The following is a 26,393-nucleotide window of genomic DNA, read 5'->3' on the forward strand; positions in this document are numbered from 1 at the left end:
ATCAGTTGCCAGGAGAGATCATGCAGAGGGAATAATGAAACACTGCACTGTCCTGTGCTGGCTTGTCTTGGATCTCTGGTGAAGGGTCCAGTTCTGGTAGAAGTCTGCACAAGATTCTCTTCTTTACAACTTCTCTGGTCTTGTTAGGTCTGTCAAGACAATTGTAAGGCTAACCCCTAGATCCATTTGATGTGTGTGGTGGGGGAATTGGTCCCTGTTTTCAATGTTTTGGGAATGTTACAGTATTTCTTAGGTTAAGAAGTCTTAGGTCAAGGCTATGCTCACTACAGAAAAAGAAAAGTACTGGTCACCATATAGATTTCCCAGGATCATTGTCTTTTTTATAGCAGAATTAATGTCTATAATAATATCAATAATAATTTTCCATTAACAATTCTTAAGACAAACTATTATAGTGTAATTATTATAAAATGTGATTCCCTTAATTAAATTTTACCATAAGATGTAGAGATGCTATGATAAATTCTATTTTTAGTAAATATTTAGCAACAAGTTAAAAAATTGGGGAATTTCAGATTGTATGTTGTCTTGTTTGTAATTTTCCCTATATTCTTGTCAATTTAGCCACAGTGGCTGATTTCAAGCAATCAAAAAGCCTGATATAATTGTGTAACTGAGAGAAAGTGCATAGAGCTTCCCCTATACAGTGGTTATATGAGATGTGTACATAAAAAAAGCAAAAGGCCTTAAAAACAGATAATAGTGGGAAGACAGAGATCAGTGATAGAACGTTTGCCTTGCAAATGTAGAATTTATGTTTTATCTCTCGTACTGAGAAACTAAGTGCAAAAAGCCTAGAATATAATAAAATAATTATAAATATTATATTTAAGTGTTGATACCATTTAATAGTAATAATAGTATAAAATAATATTATAGAAGGATATATTATATAACTTTTAATAATGGTTATGTTTATCAACCTGCTTGAAAATTTTCTACCAATTCCATAACTGATTCTAATAGACATATAACCTGACTCCAGTATTATTCTAGTAACACTTTCAGAAGTAATATTACTCCTGAGAGAAACTATTTTATTTTTAAAGAATGAATAGTTAAACATCTCTTGTAGTGTCTAGATTAGCTTTCTCTGCATTCTAAACATTCACATGCCCTTCAGAACTGGTTATATATTTTCATTGTTTGTTTGTTTGCTTTTGGGTCACACCTTGCAGTGCTCAGGGGTTACTCCTGGTTCTATGCTCAGAAATCTCCCCCAGCAGGCTTGGGGGACCATATGGGATGCCAGGATCCTTCTGCATGAAAGGCAAATGCCTTACTTCCATGCTATCTCTCCGGCCCCCAGAATTGGTTATATATTTTCTAATACAAATCATTATTAATGTTTTAAAGTATATGTACATGGTTACAACATATTAACACTTAGGTTTTGATGTATAAAGTTACTGCACCTCACCACCTCCATAGTTCCCCAGATCCTCCAGTGTTCGCTAGCATGCCTCTTTCTTTCTTCCTACCAAAACTCCCTTCCACACTTTCAACTTGGTAATCTCAGCTTTAGAGTCAAATGTCAAGGTTTTGTGCCCATCCAATACTGTTTATTTTCCTGTTTGAGTCTCTATTAATCAAGATAAGTAAAGTACCCCAGTATTTGTCCTTTTCCTTCTAACTTATTTCACATAACACTATTTTTTAGTTCCATTCAAATTGCAGCAAACTATAATATTTCATTTTTTCTTATAGCTGAATGTATATCCATTGTGTATTTAATGCCACAACTTCCTTAACCATTCATCTATTGTTGAAAATTTAGGTTGTTTCCATATCCTGGCCATTGTTATTAGCACTGTCATGAATATAGGTGTGCATATATGTTTTCAAAATGATTTTCTGGTGTTTTGGGGGGAGATTCCAAGAAGTGAAGTCACTGTACCATTTGGAAACTCTATTCTTACTTTTTTATAGATTCCACATACTGTTTTATTTTTTATTTCTTTGTTAACTGAAATAGTATTTATTTTTTTAATTTTTATTGTGGTCGAAGTGAATTACAATTCTCTCAGTAATATTTGGGGCACATAATGACAATGAGTGAGGGGCATTCCTGTTTTCTATAGAATTTCACATAGACAACATTACCACCAATAGTGAATAAGGAATGTCCTCAGTTCCTTATAGCAGGTGTTTCTGATATTTATAATAAATGCCATATTCATTGGTGAGAGATGGTATTTCACTGTCATTTTGATTTTCTTCCCCTGATAAGTGATGATGAACACTTTATCATATGCACATTAGCCATCATTAATTGGTCTTCAAGTATGTTCTTATTCATCTCCTTACCCCATTTCTTTTTGTAAAGGGGAATCTCCCAAGCAGTTCTTAGGATGCACAGGATAACACCAGTGATTCTTGACTAATGGAACTGGCTATTCATTTCAATGGGGTTATAAATATGTTGCTGCTAAGGTCTTGTGTTATTAGGGATACCCTGTCTAAATTGTCTAACTCCAGATTGCTATGGATTTCAAGGGCCACATTCTATGATATTCAGGGATCTCCTTGATAATGTTCCTTGGTAACACTCAAGAAATCAAAAATCAAAACCCAAAAATTGTAGGTCCAGTGCATGCTAATATGTGGCTTAACTGCTGTACTATTTCTTTTTCTCTCTCCCATTTTTCAATGGTGGTGTTTGTTTTTTCGTTGTGGAACTCTGGGTTTTATATATCTTGAATATTAGCTATTTATTTGATGTATGACATTTTCTCTAATTCATTGGACTATTTGTTTGTTTGTTTTGGGGTCAAACCCAGCAGTACTCAGGGGTTACTCCTGGCTCTACACTCAGAAATCACTTGTGGCTGGCTCGGGAGAACCTATTGGATGCTGGGATTCAAACCACCATCTGTCCTGGGTCGGCTGCATGCAAGACAAATGCCCTACTGCTGTGCTATCTCTCTGTCCCCTTAGTGGACTATTTTTAAAGTTTTACTTTGAGGTGGTTTTTTTGTTTTGTTTGTTTGTTTGCTATAAAAATGGTTCTGTTTACTACAGTCATACTTGTTTATTTTTGCTTTTATGTTGTCATTGACTTATTGAAGGCACCTCTGAAAGTCTATATCTGAAAGAGTTCTGTTGTGTTTACCTCTGTAATTCCTACCAATGAATTTCAAGAATTCTCCAGGTCTCTAATTCATTTGAATTAACCTTTGCTAACACATATCTTTAACCAATGAGATCCAATGAAAAAATTTGGGTTTCCTGTGAACAGGTACCTTATTATTGATCTGTAAAATGTTATCATGTTCTCTACACTATAGATTTTACCTATAATATAAAAAATCACTATATTTACATGTTCACCATTATATCTTACATCTTTATGTTCTCTAATCCAGAGTGCATTCTATTTCATGTGTATCCCAGAGATGTAAAGAACTATTATAACTTAAACATTTTTTGCCTATTTTAATTTATTTCGTAGTGAGAAAATGTAGCATGTATCTCTAAGCTTGACAATCTTTCCACACTCACAACCCATTTGTTTTGTTTTGTTTTGGAGCCACACCTGGGTCCATACAAAGAAGGCTAAGTGCAAGGCAAATACCCTACGCTGTGCTATAGCTCTGGCCCAATTTTTTTTGTTGTTGTTGTATTTTGTTTTGTTTTGGGGGCCACACATGGCAATGCTCACAGGTCACTCTTGGCTCTGCACTCAGAAATTAGCCCTGGCAAGCTCGGAGGACCATATGTGATGCGGAAATCAAACTGGGGTCCATCTCAGGATGGCTGAATGCAAGGCAAATACTCTATCACTCCGGCCACGCCCCAGCCTATTTTTATTTTTAATTATTGTCCCCTAATTCACAATACAGATCAGGCAAAGGGCCTGGTTTGAGGTGTATATGGGGTGCATTTACTGTACCTCCTCTTTCTATACAGTCATTGTAAAGAACACAGCCTGTGGTAAGAATTGGGAGGCCTACTCTTTTCTTTTTCCTTTTTGATTATATATATATATATATATATATATATATATATATATATATATATATATATATATATATATATATATATAATATACTCTCTCCGGGCCCATGATGAAGTGTTTCTTAGTGGTTCTAGAAGTTCAGTTCCCTCAGTGTCATTTTAATCCGTCTTCTGTTATTGGTGGTCTTGGACTTTGCACTGATCCTAGGATGGGACCTGGAATAGCGTGTTTCGTTATGTTTCCAGAAGACCCATTATTCTGGCAGCCCCGGGGGTGAGGGAGAGGTTATGGGAGGTAGGACAGGAACGGAGATGGAGGGAGGACAATTTGGTGATGGGGATTCCCCTGATTTTATGTTAATATGTACCTAAAATATTATTGTCAATGATGTGTAAGCCACTATGATTAAAATAAAAATTATATTTATAAAAAATTTTAGTATAACACATGTGTTTCTCTTCTATATTTACATTTTTTGCAATAATACCTCAGAGAACATAAAACCAGCAGAGTAAATAAAATTTAAATTAGATATGAAAATAAAGCCTATTTCTTGTATTACTGAATATAAGCAAACACATTATCAAGTACCTGACTAAGGTCTAGACATCTCTGATTTATGACAAAATACATATAACCCAATGGTTATTTCCTAGTAAAAAGAAAAAGTGTCAGAACACTAGATATATACATAGAAATATATAGATATAAATAATGGCATATGTTTTATATTAAAAATAAAAATGGGGCAGAAAAATAGTGTAGCAGGTAAGATATTTGAATGCGCTTAACCATCCCATATTTATCCCAGCTACCTCAATGTTCCCCAGTCCCTGATGGTAGTGATCACAGAATGCAAAGCCAGAGGTAAGCTCTGTAGCACAGTCTTACATAAGAATGTAAGATAATATTTTGAAAAATAGTTTTCATATGAATATCAATATAATAAAACATTAATTTATCTTAAAAACTTATGCCTATGTAAATTAATTATAATTCATTAAAGTTGTTCTAATTCTAGTAGTGTACTAGCTATATTGCAAATTTTGTTCATTAATTCTAGCTGAATCGTTTTTGTAACAAATAAAAATGCAATTAGTTTAAGATTAGCACTATAGTCATAGAATTATAAAATTTTTCTAATGAAAAAATTTTGAGAGTTTGTTTTCATGATCTTAGTTTTGAAAAGTTCTATACACAACGTTTCTCCATGACCTGCCTTGCTAGAAGAATAAGTCATATGGATGCTAGTATTTGTTGAAATGAGTTCCCATGTAGCATATGTTCATTTTCAGTTCATAAAGATTGTAAAAATAACAACTCAAATGGAGTCTCAGGTTCTCTCTCTCTCTTTCCTAGCACATCCCACGAAGTCATGGGTCTGAACTCATGAAAGTGGTATATGGCCTTAAATTGTTCTAATTACCTAACTACCTTCTCTGGCCATATTCTTCTCTGTACTGTTTGCATGAAACAACTAATTGTTTTCCAAACATTTTCTACTTTAGAACAAATTCCAGATGATGATGAGCAGACTAGTTTTGGTGTCATATGACAGTCCCCAATCAGAGTCTAGCCACTGGAGTCTCTCCTTCCATTCAGATCTATGTCACTTCCCATAACTTCCCATCCACAACTTCTCCCTTCTTCCAATTTTCTGCCTCTGAAATCTATGCTTGCACTAAGGTTTCTTACCACGTTATCTGTGTCCTTTAACTGAAACATTTACCTGACTTATATGTCTTTTCTCTCAAACCTCTTACTCTAGGTTCTCTGTGTTGTGAAATTAGTTCTACAAGAGCATAATTCCTTTTACTACAATGTTAGTAACTAGGACTGGCTTTGTTTTTCACATAGGTAATGTATAATGCATGACTACTAAGCACTAAAAAAGGAGACAGGTAACGTAACTCACCCAATAAGTTTATGACAATGCATCAATTTATAAAATACTTATTAAAAAGTGTCCTGAATATTAGTTGGACAAATATGAACAGTTCTCATTTCTGATTAAATAAGTTAGAATTTTAAAGTGAGAGAATGATTACATTAAAGATACATTACATTATGTTACATTACATTACATTACATTAAGTTACATTAAAGATGAGAAAGCTTAATATGAAATATAAAAGAGGAATATACTATCTTTTATCTGGGAATTGTTTTGGAAAAATAGTAAATATGAATTTAAACAAGCATATTGAAACATTCAACTTTATATAACAATAAAATAGAGTTGGGGCCGGAGCGGTGGTGCAAGTGGTGAGGCGTCTGCCTTGCCCATGCTAGCCTAGGAAGGATGGCGTTTGATTGCCTGGCATCCAATATGGTCCTCCAAGCCAGAGGCAATTTCTGAGTGCATAGCCAGGAGTAACCCCTGAGAGTCACTGGGTGTGGCCCCAAACCCCCCCCAAAAAAAAAGAAAAGAAAAGAAAACAACCAATAAAATAGAAAAACAATATATGAAGGTTTAATATTCAATTTATAAAATTGTAAAAATATGCTAATAGTGGTGCTAAGGATGCTGTTCTGGGTAGGAGGAAAGAACTCTGTGATAAAACATTAAACTTCTTTATTTGAAGAAAAATATTTTACCTAAATTCCTAATATTTGAAATTGTAAGCAATTTTATATATGTATATGTGTATATATAATATATTCACATACATATAAATATATATTGGAGTTAAACCTCTGCCATACATCTATGCTTTGTCATCAGATGATTTGCCTAACCCAAAAGTGCCTAGGTGCTGGCATTCTCAGTTAAAAACTTGCATCTTAAAAAATAACTGTAGTACATCTACACAAAATACTATGGAACTGTTAGGAAAATTAAAGTCATGAAATTTTTTGATACTTGGATGGATATGGAGAGTGTTATGCTGAGAGGAATGAGTCAGAGGGACAGGAATAGACATAGAATAATCTTACTCATTTGTGGAACGTAAGAGCAACAAAAGATAATATGGTAATAATATTCAGAGATAATAAAGATGAGGACCAGGAGAACATGGTAGAAACTTGCCACAAATAGTAGAGCAGTGCAGGTAAGGAAAAGAAGGGACCACTATGACAATGATAGTTGGAATTGATCACTCTGGACAAGAACTGGGCGCTAAAAGTGATATCTGTGGTGGATTACACTAACAATAGTGCAAACTACAGTGTTTGATCTACTGATCACTGCTGCTCACTCTGGACAAGAACTAGGCGTTAAAGTGATATGTGTGGTGGGTAACACTAACAATAGTGCAAACTACAGTGTCAAAAGAAAAGAGAGAGGAGCTGGAGCAGTGGCACAGGCAGTAGGGCATCTGCCTTGCACTTGATAACCTGGGACCAAATTTGGTTTGATCCCCTGGAGTCCCAAGTGGTCCCCCTAGCCAGGAGTAGCACCTGAGCATAACCAGGTGTGCCCCCCCAAAAAAAGGAAAAAAGGAAAGGAAGAGAGAGGGGGGAGAGGGGGGAGAGAGGGGGGAGAGGGGGGAGAGAGGGGGGAGAAAGAGGGAGAGAGGGGGGGAGAGAGGGAGAGAGGGAGAGAGAGAGAGAGAGAGAGAGAGAGAGAGAGAGAGAGAGAGAGAGAGAGAGAGAGAGAGAGAGAGAGAGAGAAGAGAGAGAAGAGAGAAGAGAGAAACTAGGACATTGGTGGCTGGAAATTTACAGTAGTAAAGAGTTTTCTATACATTGTAAGACTGTATGAACAATTTTGTAACCAGGGTGTTTTTTTCTCTTTTTTTAATGCCTTGAATCCCAGACCCATAGAAGCCCAGTGAGATGAGGCCTTCTGCAATGGGGGGAACATTTGAATAGTAACTCCCAAGGGAAACTAATTCCCCTTGAAGACTGAATGCTTGATCTAAGTATTTCTGAAGCATGTAACACAGTCTTCTTCCTAAGAAACCAGAGAGCAGTGAAAGCAAGAAACTGGCAGCAGGGGACAAGGACACTCCTTTGCAAGAATTTCAGCTTCACTAGGTTTTTTCATGTCCTTCAGAGTAAATACTGTTTCCACAAATTAAAACCCTGCTGCTCTCTGGTCAAATGCTAGAATGAAACTGTGAAATGGAAAGCAAAAGATTGCCTATCTCCCAGAAAACCAGGTCAAGTGAAAATATCTCAAAATATACATATGATACTTTTTTGGAACTGTAGACTCTCATTACTGACTGATCCTTCTCAAATTGTTTCTATGAAGAATTCTCAACAGTCTTTTCAAAAAGTTTAATTATTTTATTGCAGGAGGTATTTTAAGTAGTCAATTCTAAAACAATTATATGTTTATATAAATATGCATGTATCTTTTTGCAACAAGTTGTTGATATTTAGTCCACATTCTTGAAAATAAATGAAATAGATTATGAGGGAACAAAAATCTAAATATGGATAAAATTTGGACATTCTGAACCATATGGTTAAAATAATTAATTGGAACATATTGATCACCGATGATAATGGTGAGCAGGTTTTCAGTTGTGAGAAGATTAGATAGAATTGCATTGTCTTTGAAAATATATGTGAATATATGTGCATAAGTCACATATACTCTATTTAGAATTATATTTGGAAAATGTCTCATATTATGCAGAGTAAATTGGCTTGAAGTGTAGAAGCTAAAAATAACTGTTTGCCTGGTTCTCTTGAAGTGGAGGTGTGTGCAAACAAGATAGGACTTTGCCAGTCATTAACTGAATTAAAAATTTATAGTTCCAAAAAAAATATATAATTCCAAACCCCCCTTTCTGGTATGGAATTATATGAATAGTCACAGCTACCTCTATAGCTATCAACTTTTTGGTATCCATATTTGTGGCCAAGAAGATCTAAGCCTCGTTCTTCTTCCATGCTCAGTGAAAGTCTGTACATTTTGCTTGATATTCTTTTAACTGATTATTTTCCTGACAATTTCAGATGAACTCCATGTCAACTTCTTGCAAGCAAGAACTTTAACTAATAATTATAAATCAAATGAAGAGGGAATTTAATTTTTTTACAGTGCAATTAATTTTATTTTTAATGATGTACTAGAAAATAACCACAGAGAAAAAAATTGCAGAGAATATGCAGCAATATTAAAGTGATTATTTCCATTTTGGGGGACCAGTGGTTGGTCAATCAGACCAGATGGTTCAAAGCTAGGACCCAGTGATGCTACACCATTCAGGCCCAGGGATAGTGGAGGCTTCCAGGACCAGGATCAAAGTTAGTTCCTTATACGTACAAGACATACAACCCTTACCCCTGAGGTATATACCTCCAGTTTTTGAAACTTTATTATTATTGATTCATTCATTGATTGATTGGTTTATGGGCCACAACCAGGGGAGCCCAGAGGTCACTCCTGGCTCTGCACTCAGAAATCACCCCTGGCATGCTGGAGGACCATATGGGGTGCTGGTAATTGAACCTGGTCCCTCCCAAGATGGCTGCATGCAAGGCAAATGCCCTACTGCTGTGTCACCTCTCTGGCTGCATACTGAGTTTTCAAGTTTATTCCTACCATTCTTTTATTTCAGTAATTTTAAAGATAGCTTTTCTCAAATTCTTTTATTCTATAAGGCACACTTATTTGACATTTTATTACTTATTAAACACAAGCCAGAGTTAACATTGGAAAATTTTAATAAGGTATCAAGATGACGAGAAACTCAGAAAGTAAGTACCACAACTTCCTTAATTAAACAAGAAAAGATTTTCATGATCAGAAAGATTACTAGCTACAATTTAAGTAAAAAATTCAGACAGGACTTATTGAATAAGAAGGTAGATCTTCTTTTATTAAACATATATCTGTATACTAGACATAATCTGTATACTAGTGACATAATAATGAGTGAACCATAAGGTCACTGCCCTTCAAAAACTTAAATTCTGTGGAGAGACTAACCAATAACAAAAAAGCTAATAAATAATATGATTTTAGATAACAAGAAAAACAAAATAATTATTAGGATACATCTGTCATAGAAGTATGAAGGTTTGAGTAAATTTTTCATTAAGTAAACATTTCAGCTGAAATATGATTTGCGAGAAAGAGAAAGAAAGTGGGCTGGAGAAGGGTTTGCATGAATGATGACTATGCAATATGAGGAACTGTAAGGAGAGATGGCTTTTGAACGAAGAACAGAGGTCAATGAGACTGAAGTAATGTGGTAAAATGAGGAAAGATACAGTATATTATGATATGTTATCAGTAGTTTTCACCAAGACTAGAAGTAAGCTTCGTTGGTATTCCCAATTAATTGGCTTTTAATTATTTATATTCTACATTTCAGTAAAACTATCTGGTAAAATTAGCATTCACTTTCTTTTTTTCCTGGCCCTACGCTCAGGGTTGGGCTTGAGAAGAGAATTAATGTGGTGCCAGGTATCAAAATCCGGCTGGCCATATGCAAGGCAAACATCCTTCCCACTATACTATTGCTCCAGCCCCTACCATTAACTTTCTTATTTCACTTAGCATAATTGCCACAAATTCATCTATATTTTGCCAAAAGGTGCGATTTTTTAGGAGGGGTTATGGGCCATACCCAGGGCTGTTCAGGAATTGCTCCTGGCTTTGTGCTCAGGGTTTACTCCTGGCAGGGCTCATGAGTGTTGTGAGTGGGACGGAATCTGGGTTGATCACGTGCAATACGGGTGTCCTGCTCATTGTACTATTTCTTCAGCCTCTGGTTTTTCTTTTTAATAGCTAAATAGTATTAAATATACATACAACAGCTTCTTTACCTAATTCAGTAGCAATTTGGGTTAATTGCACATTTTACGGTTGTGTGTAGTACTCCTATGTATTTTGAGGTGCAAATATCCTTATGATTGAAAGTTTCCATCTCATTAACATAGCTGAACTAGTTGAACAACAACATTTTTAAAAGGAATTTTGTAATTTTAATTTTTTTTTTTTTTGTGGTTTTTGGCTCACACCTGGCAGCGCTCAGGGGTTACTCCTGGCTCCATGCTCAGAAATTGCTCCTGGCAGGCACGGGGGACCATATGGGACGCTGGGATTTGAACCGATGACCTCTTGCATGAAAGGCAAACGCCTTACCTCCATGCTATCTCTCCAGCCCCTGTAATTTTAATTTTAAATGTTTTATTTCTTTTTTGCTTTTTGCGCCATACCTAGTGAAACTCAGGGGTTACTCCTGGCTTTGCACACAGAAATCACTCCTGGCTTGGGGAACTATATGGGACACCTGGGGATCGAGCCGAAGTCCGTCCTAGGTTAGCTTATGCAAGGCAAATGTCCTACCATTTGTGCCACTGCTCCAGTCCCTAAAAGGAATTTTAATATTTGCTTTTGTTTGCTTGTTTGGTTTTTTGGGTCACACCAAGCAGAGCTCAGAAACTACTCAGGGTCTGTGCTCAAGGGTCACTCCTCTTGGGGGACAATTGCATTGTTAGGCCACATGTTAGTCAAATGCTCTAACCATTGAACTACTTTTTGCCCCATAATTGAATTACTATTATTTTATAACATGATATATGTTTTAGGTATACTGCCCTTTATTTGGGGGGGGGGTGTTGGGACACCACACCTGGCTCAAGATTTACTCTTGTGTATGCTTGTGTGATGCCAGGAATAAAACCTGGAACAGTCACTTGCAAGGCAAACACCTTACTATTGTATTATAGCAAGGACCCAGGTTTATTGCCCTTTAAAATATCTCTATATATGTCTTTATATTTGGAATCAGTTTTTAGTGTTCCTTTATCTAAACATATTGTTAATCCTTTATATACAATTTGCCTAAATCTTTTCCTACTTCCCTTGTTACCTTAGTTCAAACATGTGTTTTTGTTTTGTATATACAGTATGTAGCAGATAGTTGTGACATTCAAGAACTCCAATAAATATTAAGCACTCACAAGCAAGACCTCATGAGAAGGGAGGATCTTAAGCTGCATAGAATCCTGAATCCCTGTAAGAATGTGTCTCTAGGCAGTGGAAGAAATACAATGTTAGAGAGAAATATGGCTGGTGATTTCTGTCCTTCCTGAAAAGTCAGTATATGTAACATAGTATTAGTTACTTGGCAATATAATGGTCAAATAATTTGGAAAACCACAAGAAGAAATGGCTTGTTTAGGATGCAAGATGATAAAAGGAGGTAAATCTAGTGAAATTTGGTCACATCCAGAGATATATGGTACTGTTTGGCAAACTTGTTTTCATACACAATAAAACAAGAACATATTGAATGGCATTAAAGAAAGTAATAGTTCTTTATATTGTGAGATACATAATATAGAATGGTCTGGCATTCTATTTTTTGCTTCCTTTTCAATAAACAAAAATATTTAAAGACTATATTAGGACTTACTTTGTAACTCTTCCATTATTTTTGATTTCATTAGTTAATCTAAGCACAGAATTTAAACATCTAATCAAAGTGGTAAGAATTATACACTTTAATTTGAAACATTCAAATACTCAATTTGGTATTCAAAATAAACCAAATGGCCCGGGATTCAGATGTTTTAATAAGTTCCAAGTTTTTACACTATTAACCATCTGCTTGTGCAAGCAGACAAATTGAAAACCTAGCAATATATGGGCATCAAATATTCATGAAGATTAAATAAAATATATTTTAAAGAAAAATCATTTATAATTCAATATACAGAGCAACAAATAAATCTACTTCTTTAGTTTTAAAGATTTGTTGGTTAAAGGCACATCACAAGCTATTTATTTATTTCCTAACATATGCTGATGATTTTGATTGATAAGTTTAAAATATCATCTATTCTCCTCTTAGGGGAAACCACTAGGAGTAAAAGGGAATTTACAGTTAAATATAATTTTTATTCATTAGCTCTCTGTCTTACTTATTCTTTGGCTTTAGATCTTTTAGTGTGATAGGCTCAGAGGTTTAGTCGTGATAAATATGTTTAGATGTTCATTTGAACCTCTTGCATATGCAAAAATCTGGCCAGAATATTTTGAAAGCCATCTCTCTTTTAAAGTATGCCATTTCCTCTGGATTTATTACATATTGGAAATTCTAGACAAACTGTCACTCTGGCATTTCTGCTTTGAGTTCTGGTAGCAAAGAAGGGGTATGTGTTAAGTAACTACCTACATTTTGAGTGATCTGGGAAGGACTGAATGTTTATCTCTTTACCTTTAATGCAATACCTGTGGGAATGTAGTGAAATAGTGATGGCTATAGCAACTTTAGATCTGAGACAATGAATTGAAACTAAAAAAAATAACTCTGAAGATTGTGGCCAGAGGTCATTTGACTTGCAGGTACCAACTGGTATCCTATATGGACCCTGGAGCCTGCTAGGAGAAACATTTGTGTGCAAAGCCAGGATGTTGCCCTGAAACCAAAAAAATGGTGAGACACTAATGTTTTAAAACTCTACACTTTAGAATTAAAAATTTAAATTTTTAGATAAAAATGCATTTTTTTTCTGGTTTGGAGGCCAAATCAGGCACTACTCGGGGCTTACTCCTATCTTTGTATACCTGTGCAATCACATAATGTAATTGGGATTTTAAAAAAGGGTCACTTGTGTACAAGGCAAGTGTCTTATTTGTTCCAGTAGTTTAGTTAATCCCTTACTTGGTGCTGGATACCAGTTGACCATTGGGGACCCATTCATTTATGGGTAAACTATATGAATAACCAACTTGAGGAGACTTTTCTTTTTCTGGCCAATTATGTGGTGTCCACATGACACCAGATATATTATTTTAAAAGTATTTAAATATATTTTGTTAAGTACTACTACAACATTAGCAAACTTCACTCTAAGGTTTGGCTGAATAAAATTACAAACATTTATTTGTTATTCACATATCTGCCTCCTAGGTAGATGTTGGATAATAAAGTTTTGATTTGCAAGTATATTTTTCAACAGCAAACTATGAACTTATTTTACTCCATTTTATTTAATGCCTTCATTAGGCTAATGGATATAGAAGAATCTTATCATGGCATTGGCAGAAGTACCAGAGAAGCAAACCAAGACTCCAGCTGGTTTTGTTGTAAACTTGCTACTACTAGCCAAAAGAGAGCATATGGCCACGTTAATGACCAGTCAATGTGGGGATAAATGGTCCTTCCTTGTACTTTTAAAATTAGGGTAGGATGCAAATGGAAGAAAAAATATATATGTAAAAATAATCTGTTGCAGTATAATAATTTGTTAAATGCCAGTCATTTGCCAGAAGTTAAATAAGCCATATCTTCTACATATTCAGTCATTTTTTCTTCCTATTATACATAGTTATAATGTGATAAATTAAAGACAATGTAATTAGAGTGAACTTAAACTATGAATTTTATAAATCTTGTTTTATTTTCATTTATTAAATATACAGAAATGAACACAATTTAAAAATCTTCTAGACTTCAAATGTCACATCAGTGAATTGGAAGTTACAGATAGTGTAGTATACAAATTGGAAATGTAAATGCTCAGTAAAGGAATGCTATCATCATCAGTGTCAGGCATCCCAGCTGGCTAAATAGAGTAGCCTTGCCTTGTAGATGCTAAGAGAAAGTTTTTCCTAGCATCTATATGATTGAATTACATAAGTCTATTGGTCAAAGTTGTCTTTCCCACTCAACTCTGGTCTTCATTGGCACTATTTATTCTTCCTTTTCTGGCTTTTGGTAGACAGCACACAATGACTTTGATAGCAAACTACTGAAATCAAGTTTTCGACCCATTGTATTCTCCATATTAAAACTAGTTTCAGGCATCACTTTAATTTGTTTTTGATATATTGTTATTGTTACTAATGCTTTTAATATTTATTTGTTGCAGGCTAATATTTTTTAAATCTTTACTTCATTTAGTGAGACATATCCCTGATGTATATTTGAATGTTACTACTGTGTGATATTATGTCTGCTTTTTATTTCTGTACTTAGTATTTTATGAACAGTCATCATGAGCTAAATCATTTGTGGCTTTTGGACTCCCTTCCTTTTCTATGTTTCTATTTGTTTGTGTGTGTATGCTTTTCTTCATATTATAGTCCAATAAAAAATCCATGCCAATTAAAGGATGTAGACAAGACGTTCTTTAATGCATGCTCTTTTAAAAGCCTTCCAAATACTGAAACCCTAGAGACAAATCCATTATCTATATTGCAATGAGCACTGGTTTGCTCTCAGATCACTTGTCTCTAACTTTTCCTTTAGGTTTGGTTTTCTTATAAAAACACAACAGAAGCTGCTATAAATCAAGTAGATGAGCCAACTCCAAAGAATTCTCTGGTGTGAAGTTTGGATACCTTTGTGTATTCTTTAAACTCTGATACCTTTCCAACAAGGGAACATCACAATCAAAACAGCCTTCTCCTGTGCCAGATATCTGAGTACTTACTAGAGGCTCTGAGGACTGAGAACTCAGACAACAGTGACTGCCCAAGCCTCAAATATTTGTAGGTTGTTTCATGCCAGTCTTCTTAAGTCTCAAGAAATTCACTGAATAATTTAGTGGAATTTTACTATTGTGGCTTTAGCATCAGCTCTTTCTAACTAATCTGGGCATAGAATATGATCCAAGATTACAATGAATGAGTAGCTCCTGATATGAACAGGCATTTAAGACCCAGATAAAAGAGTATGTTGAAAATTTTCAGATTCATTATTTTGAGGGTCTATTCAGATCAAAGTTCTTTGTTTCTGGAGCTAGTCTCTAGTACTTTCCTGTTTTTTTTTCATCACCCTCGCTGAGACATTCCAAAACTTCTTTGACCAGCATCATTAAACAAATAAACATATTAAAAGGGTGGTTTTTTGCATAAACATACTCTTTAAAGAACCTTTAATGTCTACAGAAAAATTCATATCTTTGCACAATTCTAAAATTTCCATTCTTGTATTTGCATAAGCCCAGAAACCATTTATTCCTTCTTTTTGTTTCTACATGTAATCTTTCCTCATATCACAGAGCCTAATACTTTACACATAATATATGTTACTGATTAGCTACATCATGCCAAACATACAAAGATTATTTTCTATTCAGGGTAGGGCAGTGTCCTCTTTGGTTAATTCAGCCAATCAAAATCGAGGTTTATAACTTTTAGATTTATTTATTTATTTATTTATATAATGACATTTTATTTAGATGTACCCTTGAAAATTATAGTTCAATAAAATAATTGAATGAGGAAATGTAAAAAATAATGATTTTGACCCATGGGAGGTAGAAACTATAATTCTATTTTATTTTCCTTTATACTGGGAAGAGTTTTCTCAATGGGGTATAGCTTTTCCTTTTTATGTTCTGTCTCAAACTAAAATAATACATCTAAAATTTCATCTACATATATAACCGAAGAAAATTACTTTTCTAAAAACATTTATAGCAAGTTTCTAAATCATACTACAAGTAAATGGCTACTAATTTATTGAAACAAGTCTGCACACAAAGATGTATGTCCAGAATCATCTATAAAACAGGATTACATTTTACTTAAAAGTCATAGAGGTACAAAGAATTCCAGGGGTGCAAAGGTTTCCTTCCCATCTTCCCATAGCTAGTTGTAATACAGGTGAGACTGGATTCATGCTGAATCTCTTACCATGGACTTGCCAGTAAGTCTGCCTTTCATTCAATTTTATTGTGTGTTTGAATTTCTAGGTGGAAAGTTAGAGGTATAGCTCTGAGAATTTCTAGCATGGGTTGTTGACATTTATCTAATTTCACTGCTACTTTTTCCTTGCTTATAATATGGGAATGAGCCCATCATATAGCACAGGATTATTACATCACCCTGTTGTCATAAAAAACAAGTAAACAGTAAACACTATTCTGCCTTTTCTATAGTCTATTCCAGTTCCACAACAACTCTACATGAGTGATGCACTGTTATGATTGATCACATCAGGGACCACATGATGCCAGTTTATCAAAACCTTGACTATGTTAACTTGAATCCATTAACGAGGCTCCATAGGTTAATGTGGCATCTACCAACTTTCTCAATTATTGGTGACTATTTGTTCATTTACAATAAATAGTAATTTTCAAGAAAATGGTTTGAGGGTTTGTAAATATTATTGTCTTTTCTCAAACATGCATCCATAAATTTTAGCATCTGATGATGATTCTTGCCTAAATTAATTATTGCTCTGTTGGTGGTAAAATGGTGAAACTCTAAGTTCAATTTTCTTTCCACATTGAATTTTGTTACCTAAACTGACAAATACTTTGTCTCAAATAATTTACATGTTTAGCCACTCTCTCTGCACAATTTTATTATCAGTTCTTAACTTTATTGTGGGAATTATGGTAAATCCCTTGGTAATGTCTCAGGGAACTTGAGCTCTAAGATAACCTTGTCAATTGGTATCACACAACCAAATCCTGCCAGGATGATTTACTTGATCAAGCTTAATATTCTTCGGTTCTTCTGGGCTGACTCATATTCTTCTCTTTTATATTTTTTTGTGAGGATTAAATGTGATTATGTTTGAAGAACCTTATGTTCTACACCCACACTTTTTTTTATTTAAACAACTTTATTGCATACATGATTGTGTTTGGTTTTCAGTCATGTAAAGAACACCACCCATCACTAGTGCAACATTCCCATCACCAATGTCCCAAATCTTCCTCCTCCCACCCATCCCCTGCCTGTACTCTAGACAGGCTTTCTATTTCCCTCGTACATTCTCATTATTAGGATAGTTCAAAACGTAGTTATTTCTCTAACTAAACTCACCCCTGTTTATGGTGAGCTTCATGAGGTGAGCTGTTACTTCCAGCTCTTTTCCTTTTGTGTCTGAAAGTTGTTATTGCAAGAATGTCTTTCATTTTTTTTAAAACCCATAGATGAGTGAGACCATTCTGCGTTTCTCTCTCTCTCTCTCTCTCTCTCTCTCTCTCTCTGACTTATTAAAATCTTAAGGAAGGGATTTTTGTATTGTATTTTTGTGTTCCTAGGGTATATTCCTAGGAGTGGTATAGCTGGGTCGTATGGGACTTGATTTCCAGTTTTTGTAGAAATCTCCATATTGCTTTCCATAAAGGTTGAACTAGATGGCATTCCCACCAGCAGTGGATAAGAGTTCCTTTCTCTCCACATCCCCTCCAACACTGCTTGTTCTCATTCTTTGTGATGTGTGCCAATCTCTGGGGTGTGAGGTGGTACCTCATAGTTGTTTTGATTTGCATCTCCCTGATGATTAGTGATGTGGAGCATTTTTTCATGTGTCTCTTGGCCATTTGTATTTCTTCTTTGTCAAAGTGTCTGTCCATTTTTTCTCCCCATTTTTTGATGGGATTATATGTTTTTTTCTTGTAAATTTCTGTCAGTGCCTGGTATATATTGGAGATTAGCCCATTGTCTGATGGGTATTGGGTGAATAGTTTCTTCCACTCAGTGGGAGGCTCTTGTATCCTGGGCGTTATTTCTTTTGAGGTGCAGAAGCTTCTCAGTTTAATATATTCCCATCTGTTAATCTCTGCTTTCACTTGCTTGGAGAGTGCAGTTTCCTCTTTGAAGATGCATTTAGTCCAGGGTCTTCAAACTTTTTAAAGTGGGGCCAGATTATGGTTTCTTAGAGGGCTGGAGGGCCGAACTATATGAGCTACTAATTCCTACTCACACTGCACATATCTTATATAAATAAAATGAAAACTATTTATAAATAAACAGATCACGCACCAGTATTTCTATGGGAACTGTGGGCCTGCTTTTGGCTAATAAGATGGTCAACGTCTGGTTCCATATTTGTCACTGCCAGCCGTAACAAGTGATGCAAGTGGGCATCAATTAATCTTGATCTGGTTGGAGATTTCAGATGTTTCATTCTTGAAAATGTCTGTTCACAGGCATAAGTGCTACCAAAGATGGTTACCATTTTGAGTGCATGGTTCCTGATATTTGGGTATGTCTCAGACGGGAGAGATGCATAGAAATTCAAAAGGTTACTTGACTTAAATGCATCTTTCAGAGAGTCAAAATTCTGCAGTTCAGCCAGTTCCATTTGGTAAATTGTAAGGACATTTTCAATCTCAACAGAAAATGGGTTACGAAAAAGCTGTATGTCCTGTTCATGGAGATGAAGCTCTTTGAATCTAAATTGAAACTCCTTTTGCAACAATTGTAGTGAAGCCAGACATGTTTCCTTTGGGAATGCAACCAATGTTTTGTCCGCTGACAGGTTTTGAGTTGTTGGGAGGTGACTGAAGTTTTCCTTTTGTATTTGTTTGATGAGAAGGCCTAATTTTACTTCAAATGCTTTCACATGCGATGCCATAACACAGATTAGCTTCCCCTTGCCTTGAAGTTGCAGATTGAAACTTTTGAGTAGCTCTGTTATAGCTGTCAGAAAGGCAAGGTGCCATTTCCATTCTGCATCATTGAGCTCTGGTACTTCTAGGTTTTTTGAAAGTAGAAAAGCTGTAATCTGCGGAAGTAAGTCATAGAAACATTTCAAAACTCTCCCTCTACTCAGCCAATGGACTTCTGTGTGGTACAGAACATCTTCATGGACAATATTTACCTCAGATAGAAATTCCTGAAATTGTTTGTGGTTTAGTGCATGAGTTCTAATGTAATTAACACAAGATAACACAATTTTCATAACAAAGTCCCACTTCAGTGATTTACAACACAGCGCTTGTGGTGGATGAGGCTTTGTATGGCAATTGGATGAGGATGGTTGTTTGTCCATCTCTTGTGTAATGTGAGCAATTACTCCTCTCTTAGACCCCACCATGCTAGGAGCACCATCAGTTGTTACACTGACTAGTTTAACCCAGTCCAGCTCCAAACCATTCATAGTTTGGCAAACCTTTTCAAATATATCCACTCCTGTGGTTGTACCTTTGATACTTTGCAGTGCAGCAAGCTCTTCTGTGACTTCAAAATACTCATTTGTTCCACACATATAAATGAGAAGTTGGGCAGAATCATGAACATCATTGCTTTCATGGAGTGCCAAGGAAAAATAGCAAAGTTTCTTTGCAGAGTTTTGCAAATGGTGCAGCAAATTTTCTCCCATTTCTTCAATCCTTCGTGTCATTGTAACTCCTGAAAGGCTGACTGTACTAAATAAATCAGCCTTCTCTGGACACATCTCTTTGGCAACAGAAATAAGGCATTTTTTAACAAATTCTCCCTCCACAAATGGTTTGCCATTGCGCACTATTGGCTTGGCAACTTGAAAACTTGTCCACAGTGACAAGTTTTGCTTCACAAAAGTATTTTGCTGAGTCGTCAGTGTATGTTTCAGTTATAATATTTTATCTTTTCTCACTTCTCCAACCAAACAATCATATTTATCTTTATGTTGAGTTTGATAGTGGTGTCACAAATTGTATTCTTTGAACACAGCAACTATATTCTGGCATATCAGACACACAGATTTTTCTTTGTACCGCATAAAAAAGTAATCGGAAGTCCACTGTTCTTTGAATATCCTACACTCACTGACAATTTTTTTTCTTGACATCATTGTTTCCTAGCGATTCCAAACTGATATTAGTGAAATACAAATATGTGTATATATATACACACAGTGTATGAACCCCCATTACTCCCTGATGTGAACACTTACCCCTTGCAGGCTTTTCTAAGCAGACCACCTCAGTCCCTGATAGTTCAGTTATATCTCCCTATATAATGCCCAAATTGGTATGTTCGGAATCAGCATGTGAACACTGAAAAGGAATTGCAAAATGCATATAAAATTTTCAATGTAACCCCTTTAAAATGCTTCAGCATCGAACCCCTAATTTTCCACATGGGCAATTCAGCACCGAACCCCTAACCTCCCAACCACTGCCCACCCCCTAACTTTGATTTCAGCACTGAACGCCTCACCACCCCCAAAGGGGAATTTTCATATGAGTCACCCACAGCCCAATCGGGCAGAACCCCCCATCTGGCAAAAATTTATTTCTATGGCACTTTTGACTGAGTTTTGGCAGTGAAAGGAGTGGAGGAAAACCTCACTGACAGGCAGGCACAGCACACAGACACCGCATTGCCTGGGGGTTGAGCAGGCGCCTTTTTACATCATATAGTCACCCACATGTGGTACTCCACGCCATGCAGCGTCCGATGCCCTCCAGTGACGTCATCAGCAATGCGTACGCGAAATGCCAGGCACAAGGGCACATCAGTGTCCCTCTCAACATCGCCCTCATGCCCACCCTCCCAGCACACAACATGCCGTGGGCATAGGCGGTTGACGTCATTCCTGAGAAACCGTGACACTGAGTATATATGCTGGCAGGTATCTTGGCAACCAAACAGCGCTCACTGCTGGCAGGCCAAATCAGACTCCTCTGCGGGCTGCATGTGGCCTGTGGGCCGTAGTTTGAAGACCCCTGCTTTAGTCTCAATGTCCTGCAGTGTTTTACCTACGTCTTGTTCTATGTATCTTTTGGTTTCGGGTCTGATATCGAGGTCTTTCATCCATTTGGATTTAACCTTCATATATGATGTTAGCTGGGGGCCTAAGTTCAATTTTTTGCAAGTGACTAGCCAGTTGTGCCAACACCACTTGTTAAAGAGACTTTCTTTGCTCCATTTAGGATTTCTTGCTCGTTTGTTAAAAATTAGGTGATTGTATGTCTGGGGAACATTCTCTGAGTATTCAAGCCTATTCCACTGATCTGAGGGCCTGTCTTTATTCCAATACCATGCTGTTTTAATAACTATTGCTTTGTAGTACAGTTTAAAATTGGGGAAAGTAATTCCTCCCATATTCTTTTTCCCAGTGATTGCTTTAGCTATTCTAGGGTGTTTATTGTTCCAAATGAATTTCAATAGTGCCTGATCCACTTCTTTGAAGCCTGTCATGGGTATCTTTAGAGGGATCACATTAAATCTGTACAATGCTTTGGGGAGTATTGCCATTTTAATGATGTTAATCCTGCCAATCCATGAGCTGTGTATGTGCTTCCATTTCCAGGTGTCCTCTCTTATTTCTTGGAGCAGAGTTTTATAATTTTCTCTGTATAGGTCCTTCACATTTTTAGTCAAGTTGATTCCAAGATATTTGAGTTTGTGTGGCACTATTGTCTACACCCACACTTAACCAAGATATGTGTAGATAAATGTTGGTTCCAATGATTATTTTGTTATTTTTTTATTTTATCATTTTAAAAATGTTATGTATTTTGCTCCTTGTGACTAATAGGGTATGACATACCAACCATTCATATAAAATTACCTGGTTCAATATTGAATCTCATTAATAGGCATAACAACATGTTATCACAGGGTATATTTCATTTCAATTCTGTAACTTTCCAAAGTGTCTTCCTAATATTTAAAAAAAACAAACATTTTTGAAAAAAATTGTCTTATTTCTATAATATAACTTTAAGAGTCAGTAACAATGATTTTAGTAGCTGAATATAGAAAAATTAAAGAGTAACTTTGGCCCTAATTGCTACGAATCTAATTGTCTTTTAAAAAATAAAAACACAACTGAATAGTTTTTTATAGTTTCTTCAATGCCAGAGTTCCTAACTGAGGTTGACCAGAGTTACTAGTCTCTGTTGGATTTGGGAGAAGACAAACTTTATGTGTTGGTTTTGTACTATATTTGCTCTCTTAGATACTAAATCAGTGACTCATTTGGGTACAATATACTTCACATGCCTGAAATAAGAGGGCTGAGCATTTTAAAGAATTATTACTGTATATTAATATTATGATAAGGACATAGGCACTTCATGCTTAAAGTCATATATCTAAAAGGGTTTTGCCCTTGAAACTAGTTAGGTGGAAGATTATCTACATATTCTCACAGAGGGGTTATTTCTTAAACTATTTTAGAAGCTATGCTTTTGAAATTTTTTAAGGTACATCTTTACAACACTCAAAGAAGTATTCAGTGTTTTAATGTCTATATAATTATTCCTTATCAAAAATAAAGATGAAATTAATAGAAAGATAAATAATTATTTATAAAATAATTCATAAATATTTATTTATATTTACATTTATATCACACATATAATATATAACATATACTGTATTTCATATTTAAATAAAAATTAATAAAAATAAAGAAGAATATTTCTATTATTTCTTTTTGTGGTTAAAAATATATACTCAACTTTTTCTTTTTTTTTTAAGCAAATTTTCTCTCAGGAAAACAATTATTTCTCCAATTCAACACAACCTCAAATTTTTTGTTTTCAGGGCTGAAGGGATAGCATGGAGATTAAGCATTTGCCTTGCATGCAGAAGGTCAGTGGTTCGAATCCAATATCCCATATGGTCCCCCAAGCCTGCCAGGAGCAATTTCTGAGCATAGAGCCAGGAGTAACCCCTGAGCGCTGCCAGGTGTGACCCAAAAACTAAAAAAAAAATTGTTTTGTCTTCATAATAAAATAATATATAATAAAAGATGAAGCTTAAACTGGATCACTTGTTCCTATATCTTTTATTTGTTTTCAATTCAAAATTCTTCATTTCTTAATGGCCAGTATTCTTTTAGATCCACAGTTAGACTTCACACATTCAAGCTTCAACATAACTTTTTGTGATTATACCTTTTCTGGAAAACTGGCTTAGTCTATCCTCCATAACCACTATGTTTTCTCTCATAACACGATTTTCCCTGGGCAAAGAGAGAATCCCTTTCTTCCTTGTACAGTATGGCTCTGTGAGCTGATGCTTGCCACATTTCTTCAAAAAGTATGGCAGGTTTTCAGTACATTCATCAGGCTTGCAAGAGCGGTATCTCTGAGAAAAGAGGATGCTTTATTCAGATGCTATATATGAAGATATAGCCTATATAAATGATATATATGTAATATATCATATATATCTTCAAATTCAGATTTGTGGACCTGATTTACACCTTAAAATTCACAAACCAAGCAGGACATTCTCTGTTCTGGGACAAGAGTAAGGAAAGTTACTGTGCCTTCATTCTTGTAGAATGTAGAACCATCATTGTGCATCCTGGGGGAAAGGAAATATCTTTTTGTCTTTAGTTATAAAGATCCTCTCTAAGTACCTTGCTTTAAAGGTATTCTAAGTACATTAAATTTGAAACACATCATTTCTTTCATTCTTTGTATTTTAATTGATTATCAAGCTTATTATTATTATTATTATTATTATTATTATTAAATTGAGGCAGATAGGGAAGGGCCTCCCATGGCATTAAATTTTTTTAGGGGGGCCATACCTGGTGATGCTCAGGGGTTACTCCTGGCTATGTGCTCAGAAATCTCTCCTGGATTGGGGACCATATGGGACACTGGGGGATTCTAGGCTATCGCTGGCAAACAGATACCTAACTGCTTGTGCCACCATTCCAGTCCCAACTATCAGAATTTTTGAAGAAAACCTGTTTTCACTTTATTGTCTCATCCAGAAATTCTTTTATGGGAGGGAAGGTGACTGACTCAAAAAGCCCAAATAATGTATAAAACTGACTTTGTCTTCCTTGTCTGGGTAAGGCCCATGGTCCTAGACCTCCACAGATGTTCTTGGGTGGCAGATATTAGAGAGGCAGCATTAGATTCCCTTCAAGGGACTGCTGATTTTCCCCACACTTCACATAAGCCACCCAGGTACTTCCACTGGTACCACAACCATAGTGCTAGATCTTATTAGTGAACAGACAGATAAAGCCTTATTAGTGGCATTAAATAAAATTGATACATGCCACAGAGACCAGCACACATACAAAGAACATGAACAACCACTGCTGGCGAGGATGTGGGAGGAAAAGAACTCTTATTCACTGCTGGTTGGAGTGCTGTCTAGTTTAGCCTTTCTGGAAAACATTATGGAGATTCCTCAAGAAACTGGAAATTGAGCTCCAATATGACCAGCTATACCACTCCTAGGGATATACCCTAGGAACACAAAACCACAATACAAAAATGCCATCTGCATGCCTATATGCATTGCAGTGCTATTTATAATAGCCAGAATATGAAAACAACCCAGATACCTGACAACAGATGAGTGGCTAAAAAAAAACAAAAACAAAACAAAACAAAAAAAACCTGTGATACATATACACAATGGAATACTATGCAGCTGTCTGTTTTTATCCCATTTTACTGTAATACCTGTGTATTCATTCCTTCTATAGTAAGCATTAATATATTGAAATTAAGTGATACCTGTAAGAGGGAGCCCCATGACATGTGTGGGATTCTATGATCCAGACAATTCCTGACATTGTTTCTTCATGCTTTGCCCTAGGTCTTCGTTTGTTTCATTTGCACCAAGCTTCTAATGAAATAGTAAATCTGAAAATATGATTCCAGCCCTGTGTATAGATTTCCAGTCTTTAAACTAACTCTTTGTTACCATAGAGGGCATCAGTTGTGTTTCTTTTTGGTGAAAGTGACAACATTTAACTGTGTGCATAAGAAGAGGGTGAGAATTTTTCTCCCCTTTTTTTTGTTTATGTGACAGAGTCAGGTGACATGGAAATTAGTAGAATCTTCCTTGGTCCTAGTTCCATACAGTTGTGTTCCCTGGAGCTCTTGAATCCCCCACATCTGCTGGCCCTTAGTGGAGCCTCTCTCTCTCTCTACTTGTCAATGGAGGGACTCTGGGTTGTGTGGTCTGGAGTTGAGGCCTGTTCTCACTGGTCTGGCCTCAATCAAAGAGGTCTTCACTGAGAACTGGAAGAGATGAGCTCGTTTGTATAGGGACAGGGCTCTGGATATATCACTGACACTGACATTACCCATAGCATTTCTTCTGAGGACTGGAGTGCACTGGAAATGAACACAGTATGCAATAGAGACTTTAAACTAACTCCTAGTATGAGCCACAAAGTGCTCATGAAGAAAGGACATCAATTTGTTAGCTTGATAGGAATGTCCTTAGCCAAGAGGCCAGGTACTGTGATACTTGCTAAGAAGCTTGGTGGTCTCTGTATAGATTGATGGCAATTGTTGGGATGAAGGTACTTAATGTTATCACACTGATGGCATGAGATCTATTCAATAGCATCTCTTCTTGACAAACTTTAGGTATTCGTACTCGAAGGGAAAATGGTTGTTCAAGATGATTATACTCTGAATATTTATGAATAAAAATGACAGACTAACTGTAGACTGAGAACACTGATTGGATGAATTAAACTTTGGTTTTAGCAGAGCCCTTAGTTGTCTCCCTTTTTAACTCTGTTCCACAGTTCCTGCAGGGAAGTTGTTCTTTCCCTTTTCCTTATCACTCTTAGGACAAAATCTCCCCTTCATTTCAGTGAAAGCACAGTATTTGGTATCCTATTGTTAGCTATTAGTTCTCAGGACTGCATTCTCTTGTACCAAAATGGTCAAACTATTAGCATTTAACAGAATGTTCCTACTCAGAAGACAGTGCTGGTGAAATTTAAATAAACAGTTCTGTTCACAGTGTACTCTTTGAGGAGACAGGGCCATTGTTTCTGCAGGACTGGGACTGACTAGTGTGCAAAGAGCAGCCCTG

The 26,393-nt window shown here is 35.9% G+C and overlaps 1 protein-coding gene and 1 non-coding gene across 2 annotated transcripts in view; one reads left to right on the top strand and one right to left on the bottom strand.

Moving 5' to 3' along the window:
- NSMAF (neutral sphingomyelinase activation associated factor) overlaps positions 1-26,393 on the top strand; it is a 1,015,053-nt gene that overhangs the window by 401,015 nt on the left and 587,645 nt on the right. The window lies entirely within an intron of this gene.
- LOC126021152 (small nucleolar RNA SNORA51) lies at positions 3,839-3,971 on the bottom strand. The gene has a single exon (XR_007499761.1). It is a non-coding gene; the product is annotated as a small nucleolar RNA SNORA51 (small nucleolar RNA).

This window comes from Suncus etruscus, chromosome 10 (genome assembly GCF_024139225.1).
Source record: "Suncus etruscus isolate mSunEtr1 chromosome 10, mSunEtr1.pri.cur, whole genome shotgun sequence".
In the NCBI taxonomy this organism is placed as follows: domain Eukaryota; kingdom Metazoa; phylum Chordata; class Mammalia; order Eulipotyphla; family Soricidae; genus Suncus; species Suncus etruscus.